At 40.4% G+C, this 13,105-nt stretch overlaps 1 pseudogene; it reads left to right on the top strand.

Moving 5' to 3' along the window:
* The first annotated feature begins 11,823 nt into the window (after window positions 1-11,823).
* Window positions 11,824-11,947, top strand: LOC123813580 (annotated as a pseudogene).
* The last annotated feature ends 1,158 nt before the right edge of the window (window positions 11,948-13,105 follow it).

The following is a 13,105-nucleotide window of genomic DNA, read 5'->3' as shown; positions in this document are numbered from 1 at the left end:
CTTGGAAGACTGTTCCCTTTGCCAGATTGGGGAAGTTCTCCTTTATTATTTGTTCAAATACGTGCTCAATTTGTTGCTTTTCCTCTTCCCCTTCTGGTACCCCTATAATTCGGATGTTGGAACGTTTAAAGGTGTCCTGGATGCTCTTAAGCTTTTCCTTGATTTTTTGAATTCTTATTTCATCATGCTTTCCTGCTTGGTTCATTCTATCTTCCTTCTGGTCCACTGTATTGTTTTGAGACTCAGATTCCTTCCTTTCACTATTGGCTCTCCTCCGCGTATCTTCCTGCATCTCTTTTAAGGTAACCTGCATCCTTTCATCTAAATTGCACCCAAAATCAATCAATTCCGTGAGCTTTCTGATCACCAGTGTTTTGAACTGTGCATCTGATAGATTGGCTATTTCTTGGTTGCTCAAAAGGATGAGTCCTGGGGGACTGATCTGTTCTGTTGGAAACATGTCTTTATGTCTTTCCCTGTCTCTCCTTTTTTTTTTTTTTTTCAGTTTGGTCGCTCTTGTTACGGTGGGGGGCGGAGCCTTAGGGTGTTCACCGGGGCTGGGCACCCCAGTCGCTAGATTGTGACATTATATGTGGGGGCGGGGGCAGGAGTGGGGACGGGAGGGAACAATGGCGGTAGTTCCGTTCTCCTGGGCTCAGACTCTTCTCTGGGATCCTGGGCTGCGAGCTCTGCCCTGGTCCACAATCGCTGCCTCACTGGGACCACCAGCAGCAGCTTGCATACTCAGGGATCACCGCTGCGTTCTTGCGCCCCCGATGGCTGTCGAGCCGATTTCGCGCCAAATTTTCCCCGACCTTCGCGCGCCGCTGACCCGCACCAGCCCTGCGCCCGCCCAGCTCATCTTCTCCTACCAGTCTGCATGTACGGGTCTACTTCAACTTCTTGGCTGTCCGACTTCCATTCAGATAAATCCTCTATCAGTTCTGAGTGTTATTCTAACTGTAAATTATTGTTGTTCTAATCTTGGTTGTGCGAGGAGGTACGGTGTGTCCACCTATTCCTCCATCTTGCCGGAAGTCCCCCAAAATGCTCTCCATGTCCATGATTCTGTCTCTGTTCTTCTTGTTTGCTTAGTTTGTTTTTTAGATTCAATTGTTGATAGATAGGTATTTATTGCCATTTTATTTCATAGTTTTGATCTTCTTTTTCTTAAATAGACCCCTTCAACATTTCATTTAATACTGGTTTGGTGATGAGGAAATCTTTAGTTTTTTCTTGTCTAGGAAGCTCTTTCTCTGCCCTTCGATCTAAATGATAACTTTGCTGGGTAGAGTGATCTTGGCTGAAGGTCCTTGCTTTTCATGATTTTGAATATTTCTTGCCAATCCCTTCTAGCCTGCGAAGTTTCTTTTGAGAAATCAGCTGACAGTCTTATGGGAACTTCCTTGTAGGAAACTAACTCCTTTTCTCTTGCTGTTTTTAAGATTCTTTCTTTATCTTTAAACTTTGGCATTTTAATTATATGTCTTGAGTGGGCCTCTTTGTACCCATCTTGTCTGGGACTCTCTGTGCTTCTTGGACTTACATGTCTATTTCCTTCACCAAATTAGGGAAGTTTTCTTTCATTATTTTTTCAAATAGATTTCCAACTTCTTTCTCTTTCTCATCTCCTCTTGCACCCCTATGATATAAACATTGAACCTCTTGAAGATGGAACTTTTACTTTTACTGTCCTCATATTTTTTAATTCTTTTTTTCTTGTTGTTCTGATTGGTTATTTTTTGCTTATGTTCCAAATCTGATTATGATCTGATTCTCAGCTTTATCCATTCTACTGTTGTTTCCCTATAAATTGTTCTTTATTTAAATTAGTGTATTCTTTGTTTCTGACTTTGTTTCTGATCTTTTTTATGCTGATGAGATCCTCACTAAGTTCCTTGGGGATCCTTATAACCAGTGTTTTGAGCTCTGCATCTGATGGATTGCTAATTTCCATTTCTTTTAGCTCTTTTTCTGGAGTATTGATCTGTTCTTTCATTCAGGTCATATTTCTTTGTCTTCTCATTTTCGGAGCCTCTCTGTGTTTGTTTCTGTGTATTAGGTAGAGCTTCTATGACTCTGTGTGTTGGTAGTGTGGCCTAATATAGTAGATGTCCAGTAGGGTCCAGTGGCACAGCCTCCCCTACCACCTAAGCTGGGTATTCAATGTGGGCTGAGTGCACCCTCCTCTTGTAGCTGAGCCTTGGTTGCTGTTGGAAAGTCAATGGGAGGGATTTACCCAGGCCAGTCAGGGGCAAGGATTGACCACTTACCACCAATCTCCCCACTCTGTGGTGGATCAGCTGTGCAGGGATAGGGTGGTGGTGCTCTGATGTGGTCTCTAGCTATCCACTGGGTGTGCTGGCCCTGGAGTTTCCTGGGTGATGCAGGCCAAAGTCAGCCCCCACCTGTGTTTTTCCCGGTACCACTCTGCCTGAGCTATACAGTAATCTGACATGGCTGCTACTTGTGCTGGGCTTGGAGATTCCCTGGCAAAGCCAAGTTGTGAATCTAGTCTGGTTGCTACTAGTGCTGGGCCTGGGGTGCACTTAGGCCAGCAGCTGCTTATTTGATAGGATTTAGGATGTTGTGAAACATGAGCCATGACCAGCCATTCATATGGAAAAGCAGCTTGGGTGGTCCTGTAAGTTGGGTGGGGTGGAGTCTCTAGGGGATCTCCAAGGTGGGTCAAACAGTGTTAGCCAGGTTGATGGAGTCTCAGATATGGCACCAGCTTGCTGGTTCTGTGCATGGAGGGTTTAGAAAAGAGACAATGACCTCTGCTCACCTTGATGCCAGACAATTCAGTTTCTCCCTGCATATCACTACTGCCTTTCAAGCTAATACCCCAGTGCTGGAGCTTAGAGGGAGTGAGTCTGAAAAGGTGAGTCCATGTGTGTGTTCTTTAAGATGAACTGCTTGGGATTCCAGCACTTTCTTCCACTGACTCAATTCCTGCTGGTTTTTTTGCAGCCAGAAGTTGTGGGGACTTATCTTCCTGGCAGTGGAACTCCTGAGCTGGGGAGCCTGGTGTGGGGCTAGGACTCCTCACTCCCAAAATATCTCTCCTGAATTTTTATCCACCACACATGGTTAAGGGACCAGTCTGTTCTGCATCTGCACCCCTCCTACAAGTCTGGATGGATGTGGTTTCTTTAATTCCATAGTTGTCAGTCTTCCATTCAACTCAAGTTCTGATAGTTTTGAGTGATGGCTGTTTTATATTTCAGTTGTAATTTTGATGTGGTTGTGAAAAGAGGCGAGCCATGTCTGCCTATGCTGCCATCTTGAACAGAAGTCTTACAATGTCATTCTTGCTTCATCCCCATAATGGGGAACACTTACTGGTGGACAGAAGAGGAGTGTCACTGGCTTCTGTGCTCTGGGACATGGATGGGGGTAGGGGGAGAAGCCAGGCAGATGGTTCTTCCCTAGACTTTTGGGACCCAGAAACATGGGAGATGGCTATGCCCTTAGTCTTTGCCCCCACAAAACTTGAGGGAAGTTGTGTCCTAGGTAGGACAGTGGTTGTTAATGTTAAGTGACAGATCTTCCAAAAATTCTGGTAAAATCTATAGACCAGAGTTCACAAACCATCTACATATGGGCCACATTTCACCCCCACCCCCAGTGTTATGGTTGGCATGCCAAAATTCTAAAAAATGTGAACCAAATAAAAAATCTGGAGACTTCACCCCAAAGGAGATCCAGCTTTCTGCTTTCTCTTAACCAACCCTAAGGTCTGTCAATACTGGACCCCATTCCCTCAAGGCAGTGATCAGCTGAAGCATAGTAGTGGCTGCCCCCTTAGGAAGGCACATTCACTACAGTCCTCAGCATCCTCCGTGCTCAGCAGACCTCAACCCTGGGCACTACTTGTCATTTGTTGTCACCCTTGCATTGTCATTTTTCTTATGGTGGAGAAGTATTTCTGTTGATCAAAGTCTCTACCAGAAGCAAGGAAGTAAAAGATAGATCCATATAACTGACTATTTCAACACAAATGGGAGAGAACTTATTTCTCTGTGGAAGTGAAGCTTATTTCTGTGTGTTTAATGGGCAAAGGGTGGTTGGGTTCTTCTACCTGACCTATTTTATTTTTCCATGCTCCTACTTGGCCCTGCAGGCATTTGGGTGGCTCCATCCAAGAATTCTCTTTAGAAAAACATTCTGGAGGCACAGACTTGGGGGGGGTGGGGGTGTTAATTGACAACCTGAAGCCTGACTCTGAATCTCCAGGGTCCTGTTGACCTCAGGTGAGGTCCTAAAGGTGGATGGTCTCCATGAAAATACTCCTGAGAGACGCAGGTCTGCCTGCAGCCTTGTGTGGGACATTCTTTCACAGAACTGGTCTCTCTAGTCAGAGGACCATGAGTCATAGGACTTTGGTGCTGGATTTCACTTGTGCAGAATTATTTTCTTTATCTCCTTTCTCCCTCATGACAGTCTAATCTCTGACTTCCTTGTTTTTCAAACATACCAAGTCTGCCTCGGGCCTTTGTACTTGTTGTTCTCTCTGAAATTCTCTTTCCCTGGTATTCTGATGACATCACTCCCACACTTCATTCAGGTCTTTGCCCAGAGAGGCTATTCAGTGACTTATCAGTGACTATTTCTTTCCCACATTGTATTTTTCATTCCAGCATTTAGCATTACCTGACATTATAATGATTTTTCATTTGTCACTTGTTTAATATTTCCCTCCCACTGGAGTATCAGCAAGGACTTTGTCTGTTATATTCACTACTGTATACCCAGAGCCTAAAGCAGCTCCTGGCCCTAGTGGATACTATAAAGTTGTTAAGTGAATGAATGCATCTACAAGTGAGAAAGCTGAAACACTTCTACCACCTTCTTTCTGGCCTGGGTCCCTTTAACTCTCATCTTCCCTTGCCTGGTTGTGCTTCTCAGCATAATCTATGGCTTGGCCCTCAGACTCTGGTCTGTCTGCTACCAAAAGAAGCTCAGCTACCAAGAGAAGCCAAGATTCTCTTGGAGTTTCTCCTTAGTCTGCATGAGGCTGGCCTCACAACTATAGTACCTAGCATGTGAGAAAGTCACCAACTCAACAAACATTCATGAGTACTTACAATGTACCAGGCCTTACGGATAAATATAACTTGGCCCATTCCTAAGGAGATAAGAGTCTAGTGAAAGAGATATCATCAAGCATTCTAACACAGGATAAAAATTCATGGAGGAATGCACAAGGAAGTTTTCCAAACTGTTGGAAATCACCACAAAAACCATCTTGGAAAACCCAGAAAGGCTTCGTGGAAGAGGAGACCTTGATCAAGCCACTTAACTTCTCTGTATTCTTGTTTTCTCATGAAAAATTTGTATTCAATGAGCTATTATGTTTTCTTCTTGTTCAAATAAACTTCCAAGCTCTGTTTCATGCCCTTACAAAGAGCAATTGATAGTGTTATTAAACCTAAGCCTGGGCAACTTCTAGGTATGTTTGATTTTCCAGAGAAGTTCACAAAGGTCAAGGCCTGGTGTGACTATGTGGTAAGCAGAGCAGGCAGAAGAAATACCTATTAGTAAATAACAAACACCACTTCTGGCTTAGTCATGAAATTCTGAGAAACAACAGCACCCGGTGAACCAACCTAGAGATTGGCAAGTATGAGTGAGACTAACTTCAACCGAAGGCATGTGGCAGAGCTGCAGGAGGCAAGCTCTAAACCCTATGAGGGGTAGCCACCTCCCAAGCCACAGGAAACTCCCACGTATATTCCATGTACAAAGGTCAGCTGATCACTCATATGGGCCTTTTCTGCAGACCTAGAACATTAAAATTATAATAGCCATGCTCTACCATAAAATAAAGCAGTAATATCATCAGTGTGCTGTCATAAGGTGGTTTTAATTTCTCTTTACAAACATGTTACAGGATATACCTGATTTTATTTTTATAACAATCCTTTGAGGATGGTAGGAAAAAATACCTACTTTACATGTGAGTAAATTAAGCCAAAGTAACTATGTACATTATTGTGTATTTGCAAACAAGTTGTCTTTAGGAAAACACTACAGGGTTTAGTATGAACAAAGACAAAATTTTAAGTGGAAAAGTAGGTTGGAGGCTAAGTTACTTTTAAAATAGGTCACTCAAATCACTGAAAGTGCTGTTCCAACAAATGTGGCTAAAATATTTTCAAAGGCTATTGCAATATTTAAACATAGGCTAGGGATAAAGAATTGAGGGGAAAGTTGGGTTCTTTATGTTTTGTTTTAAAATACTCCCAGTCAAGAAATCTTTACATTTTAGTATGTGGCTATAATTGTAAAATAAACACTAAAGTCTTGTTACTTACGAAATACAAAAAAATCTATTTGGAAATAACTCTATGAATTTTATGCTGTTAAGTCCTATCATTTTCCTTGTGGCTTTTACAGTGCTTGCTGGGAAGGAGATTTTTGTTGTTCCCCTTTATTATTCTCCCATTTAAAAACCCCATACTTAAAAGAGACAAATCTGTCTAACAGTCATCAGGCAAATCTTGATTTTCTCAACATAATATTTTTAGCCAAGGATTACAATGCCTTCCACTCTAACTACCATGTCTCCCTTGCACATGGTTTTTGTCAACTAGATTAGCTGTATGGTGATCTGTTGATTGCTGCCATTACATGGACATTGAAAGATGGCACAATAAGTAAAAGTGGTGTGAATGTGTAAATATCACTGATAGCAACTGGGAAATCAGAAGACAGTTATAATATGCCAACACCTCACACAAAGACCACCACAAAAGAATAAACCACTAGCTACCAAAACTCACTCAAAAAGAAATAGACAACTTGTATAGACTCTTTTCTATTAAATAGACTCCAGATTCAGAAGGCTTCACTAATGAATTTTACCAACACTTGATTAAGAAATATCACTTGCCATGACTGGTGTGGCTTAGTGAGTTGGGCATCATGCTGCAAACCAAAAGGTTGCCAGTTCCATCCTTGGTCAGGGCACATGCGTGGGTTGTAGGCCAGGTCCCTGGCTGGAAGCAGGCAAGAGGCAATCAATCAATGTTTCTCTCCTCTCTCTCCCTCTCTTCCCCTCTCTCTAAAGATAAAAAATTAAAATCTTAAGAAAAAAAGAAATAACCCCTATTTTACATAAACTTTTCCAAAGAAATAGATGTGGGAACCTTTACAACTCATTTTAGAGGCCAACATTATCTAGATAGCAAAGCCAGATAAGATAGGAAGAAAACTGTAGACCAATATCTTTCATGAGCATAGTCACAGAATGTTAGCAAACTGAATTCAGGTGTATATAAAAAGGGTAATGCATCATGACCCACTTGGGTATATTCCAGGAGAGCAAAGATGGCTCAGCATTCAAAATCAATCAGTAAAACTTACAGTCTCAACAGACTAAAATAGTGAAATCATATCCTTATCTCAATACATGTAAAAACCCCATTTGTAAAATTCAACATCCACCCATTAAAAAAAATTTCAGCAAACTAGGAACAAATTTCAGCAGACTAGAAAGTTCCTCAATTTGACAAAACTCATCAACAAAAAAACAATGGTAAAGATTGAGTGCTTTCCCCCTAAGTTTGGGAACAAAGCAAAAACGTCCACTTTTACAATTTCTTTTCACCATTGTATTGGAGATCCTACCCAGTGTAATAAGATAAGAATATGAGCAAAAGTATAGATTACAAAGGGAGAAGTAAAAATGTCTTTAATTGCAAACAGCATAATTACACAGAAAATTCTAAGAAATCGAAAATACACATAGTTACTACAAAAATATGTGAGTTTAGCTAGGTTTTGGAATATAAGGTCAATATAAAAATTAAACCGTTTTGACTTCCGGCCAAGATGGAGGTGTAGGTAGACACACTGTGCCTCCTGGCACAACCAAAAGAAGGACAACAACAAATTTAAAAACAAAATATAACCAGAACTGACAGAAAATCAAACTGTATGGAAGTCTGACAACCAAGGAGTTAAAGAAGATATATTCATCCAAACTGGTAGGAGGAGTGGAGACAGGTAGCTGGGTGGAGAGGACTCACGGCAAGGCAGTGGCTGGCAGACCGGCTGGTCCCACATTCACATGCAGATAAACTGGGAAGAACTGGGGAGCAAGACAGACCACACAACCCAGAGTTCCAGCTCCAGGAAATAAAGCCTCAAACCTCTGATTGAAAACACCTGGGGGGGTTGAGGCAGCAGCAGGAGAAACTCCAAGCCTCACAGAAGAGTTCATTGGAGAGTCCAACAAGGTCCTAGAACATACACAAGCCCACCCACTTGGGAATCAGCACCAGAAGGGCCCAATTTGCTTGTGGGTAGCTGGGAAAGTGACTGAAATCCAGCAGAGAGTGAAGCAAACAGAATTGTTCCCTCTTGGACCCCTCCCCCACATACAGCATCACAATATAGCAATGTGGGTAGCCCTGCCCTGGAGAACACCTAAGGCTCAGCTCCTTACTATATAACAGGCATGCAGAGACAGAAAATGGCCCAAATGAAAGAATGGATCAAAACTCCAGAAAAAGTACAAATAAATGATGAAGAGCTAGCCAATCTATCAGATGCACAGTTCAAAACACTGATAGTCAGGATGCTCACAGAATTGGTTGACTATGGTTGCAAGTTAGATGAAAAAATGAAGGATATGCTAAGTGAAATAAAGGAAAATGTACAGGGAACCAATAGTTACGGGAAAAAAAACCAGGGCTTAAATCAATGGTGTGGACCAGCAGGAAGAAAGAAACATTCAACCAGAACACGATGAAGAAACAAGAATTCAAAAATATGAGGAGAGGCTTAGGAACCTCCAGGACAACTTTAAACATTCCAACATCCAAATCATAGGGGTGCCAGAAGGAGAAGGAGAAGAGGAAGAGCAAGAAATTGAAAACTTATTTGAACAAATAATGAAGGAGAACTTCCCCAATCTAGCAAAGGAAATAGATTTCCAGGAAATCCAGGAAGCTCAGAGAGTCCCAAATAAGTTGGACCCAAGGAGGAACACACCAAGGAACCTCATAATTAAAGATAAGGAGAGAATCTTAAGAGCAGCAAGAGGAAAGGAAACAGTAACCTACCTAGGAATTCCCATCAGACTGTCAGCTGATTTCTCAAAAGAGACCTTCCAGGCAAGAAGGAGCTGGAAAGAAGTATTCAAGTCATGAAAGGCAAGGACCTACATCCAAGATGACTCTATCCAGCAAAGCTTTCATTTAGGATTGAAGGTCAGTTACAGTGCTTCCCAGATAAGGTCAAGTAAAGGAGTTCATCGTCACCAAGCCCTTATTATATGAAATGTTAAAGGGACTAATCTAAGAAAAAGAAGATAAAAAACATGTATAGTAAAATGACAACAAACTCACAGTTATTACCAACCGAACCCAGAACAAAAACAAAGACAAACTAAGCAAACAACTAGAACAGGAATAGAATCACAGAAATGGAGATCATATGGAGTGTTATCAACAGGGGAGTGGGAGGGGAGAGAAGATGAAAAGGTACAGAGAATAAGTAGCATAGATGGTAGGTAGAAGATAGACAAGGGAAGGTTAAGAACAGTATAGGAAATGTAGAAGCCAAAGAACTTATATATTTGACCCATGGACATGAATTAAAGGGAGGGGGAAGTGGGTAGGACAGGTTTGCAGGGTAGAGGGGAATAAAGGGGGGAAAATGGGACAACTGTAATAGCATAATCAATAAAATATATTAAAAGAAATTAAGTTGTTTTTTATTTACTAGCAACAAACTACTGGAAATTGAAAATGTTAAAAATACCATTTACAGTATATAAAACCCTGAAATATTAGATATAAATTTAATCAAATATGTGCAAAGACTTGTATATTTTTTAAAAATTAATGCTGTGAGAAGTTAAGGAAGAACGAAACAAATAAAGAGCAAATCATGTTCATGAATGGGTGGGAAGAGTCATATTGTTAAGATGTCAATTCTCCCCAAATTGGTCTATAGATTCAACACAGTCTTAAACAAAACCTCAATAGTCTTTTCGTTTTTGTTTTAGAAACTGACAAACTGATTCTAAAATTATTTGGAAATGCAAAGAACCTAGAAATGATTCTTGAAAAAGAATAACGAAGTTGCAAGATTCACTCTGATTTCAACATTTATTCTAAAGCTATAGTAATAAAGTCAGTGCAATACTGGTCTAAAGACGGACATACAGATTAAAGGAACAGACTAGGGCCCTGCCTGGTGTGGCTCAGTGGATTGAGTGCCAGTTTGTGGTCACTGTTTCGATTCTCAGTCAGGGCACATGCCTGGGTTGTGGGCAAGGTCCCCGGTTGGGGATGTGCAAGAGGTAACTAATTAATCTATCTCTTGCACATCGATGCTTCTGTCCCTCTTTTTCTCTCTCACTTGCCCTCCCTCTAAAAATAAATAAATAAAATCTTTTAAAAAATAGACTAGGGAATGCAAAAATAGTCCCACTAAAATATAGTCAACTGATTTTTCAACTACAGTGACCAGGTAATTCAATGGATCAAGGATAGCTTTTCAACAAATGATGCTTGAACAATTGGACATCCATACCAAAACAGTGAATTTCAGCCCTTACTTCACACCATATACAAAAAACTTGAAATGGATCATAGACTCAAATATAAGAGACAAAACTATGAAACTGAGAAAATGTAGGAGAAAAATCGTGTTACTTTGAGCTAGGCAAAGCTTTCTTAGCTAGGACACAAAAATCACATGCCATAAAAGAAAATGTTAATACATTGGACTTCATCAAAATTAAAAATGTCTACTCTTCAAAAGATAATGTTATGTGAATATATCTCAATAAAACTGTTATTAAAGAAGATATTGTTAAGAAAATGGGGACAGAAGCCACAGAATTATAAAATTTTTAGAAAATCCTGTATCTGATAAGAGATTTGTATCCAGAATACTTATAAGGAACTTTTACAGTTCAATAAGAATATTTAAAAAATCAACTCAAAAAGGGTCAAAATACTTAAACAGATACTTTCACCAAAGTGTATGTTTGTGTGTATGTGTTTATTTACATATACATAAATGGCAAATTCGTTCATTAAAAGATGCTAATTTGAATTTAGGGAAACATAAGTTAAAACATGAGAAGATTACCACTGCACACCCACTAAAATGCCTAAAACTAAAAAGACCAACATTACCAAACATTGGTGAGCATATGGAGCAACTGAAACCCTCAGATTGCTGGTGAGAATGGAAAATGGTAAAACCACTTTGAAACAGCTTGGCAATTTCTTATAAAGTTAAACATACACATATTATATGATCCAGCAATACCACTCCTGGTATTTATGTGAAAGAAATGAACTCATATCTGTACACAAAGACCTATTCATGAATGTTTACAATTTTGTTCATAGTAACTAAAGATTGGAAATAGCCCAAACGTTCATCAAGAGGTGAACAGATAAATTGTGCTACATCTAAATCATAGGATAATACTCAGAAAACAAAACAAAACAAAAAACTATTGACAGGTGCAACAATATGAATTAGGCTTAAAAGCAGTGTGCTAAATATGAGAAGCCAAACAGGAAAGGCTACACATTATATAATCCCATTTATGTTACATTCTGGAGAACAGATCTGGAGCCAGGAAATGGGGGTGGGTGAGGAGAATGGCTGCAAAGAAGTGTGATGGGATTTTGGCGTCAATAACAATGTTTTATACTTGATTAAGGCAGCAGTAAAGTGACTGTACACAATCAACAAAACTCACTGAATTATACACTTTAAAGGGGTCAATATTATTTTATGTAAACTATTCCCCAATAAACCTGACTCTTTAAAAAGTAAAACTAGAAAACTATACTTTCAGGGATCATTTCTATAGTTTGTTAAAAAGTAAAACTAGAAAAGAACTACCTTGGAGAAGGACAAGGAAGGGAGGAGAGCTGAAACCTTACAATTATTCGGGCTAAGAGGTCAGTGCATAGGGAAGACTGTCACTGAATGACCTTCCTTCTCTCAAGCCGACACTTTGGCATTTGTATGGCGCTCGCCCCGGAAAGATGAAATGGAGAAGTAACAGTGATTCTTTTTTAAATCCCTACAGCTAAAAAGTCTAGGTACAGCACCCCATCTTAATTCAGGTTATTCAAGAAAAAGAATAGTGCAGGTTTAGTAAAATTACAGACCGGAAAAGATACTGCCTTACCTCTAGTGGTAAAAACAGATTTAAAATAGATTTAGAATGTACATGTCAGAACATGTACATTCTTACTAGATTGTACATGTTCTCACCAGGAAAAGGAAATGACAGTTGTATGAATGACAGAGATGGAGCTAAAGCCTGGTGTTCATCACACTGCAGTATATAAATGCACAAAATCAACACACTGTACACCTTAAACTTACACAGTGTGGTGTGTCAATTATATTCAACAAAAATTAAAAATAAAAAACACATAAATAAATAATAAAATAGCACTGCTACATTTCCCCAGAGGCACTGAAGGTATTTTACACACACTCATGCTTAGCTCCTGGTGGCTCTGTGGGTGGGTAGAAATGCAGGAAGAGCAAAGTGCTGTGGAAACAGTTTCGCCCCAGAGACGTGGCTGGATTCACCTGTTCAGGAGATCACCCTGGCAGTGAAAAGTGAATTTGACCAGGGCAGACTGAGATAGATAGACATAGTTGTTGAAATTAATCCTTGACAAATGATAAAGTCCTCACTGAGGGCAAGTAGAAGTAACAGAAGTGGAGGTGGCAATGCTGGGGGACTTGGCCATGGGTTGAATGTGAGGGGTGAGAGAAAAAGTGGCATTGGGGACCACACTCAAGTTTCTGACTTGGGGAGGGATGTCGTTACGCTAAAGGAACCTGGGGAGAAAGGCAGGCGGGCATTCCTGGGAAGAGGAAGTATTCCTGCGTGGCTCCTGCCCAGGTCGCTCTGCGCGCTTCATCCAGCCTTTCCCATTGGTCCTTCCTGCTTGGCCACAGCTCGGGTTGGGGCCCCTCCTCTCTAGTCTTTCATTATATTAAATAAAAATAATCAAGGAGACTGACTCAGGGTTGTGAACACACAATACGATGGACAGATGGTACATACAGAATTGTACACCTGAAACCTACACAAGTT

The sequence above is a fragment of the Phyllostomus hastatus genome, unplaced genomic scaffold (assembly GCF_019186645.2).
Source record: "Phyllostomus hastatus isolate PE091 unplaced genomic scaffold, TTU_PhHast_1.1 phas_contig_152, whole genome shotgun sequence".
Classification (NCBI taxonomy): domain Eukaryota; kingdom Metazoa; phylum Chordata; class Mammalia; order Chiroptera; family Phyllostomidae; genus Phyllostomus; species Phyllostomus hastatus.
The sequence above is the reverse complement of the archived record's forward strand: the minus strand, read 5'-3'. Positions and strand labels throughout refer to the sequence as shown.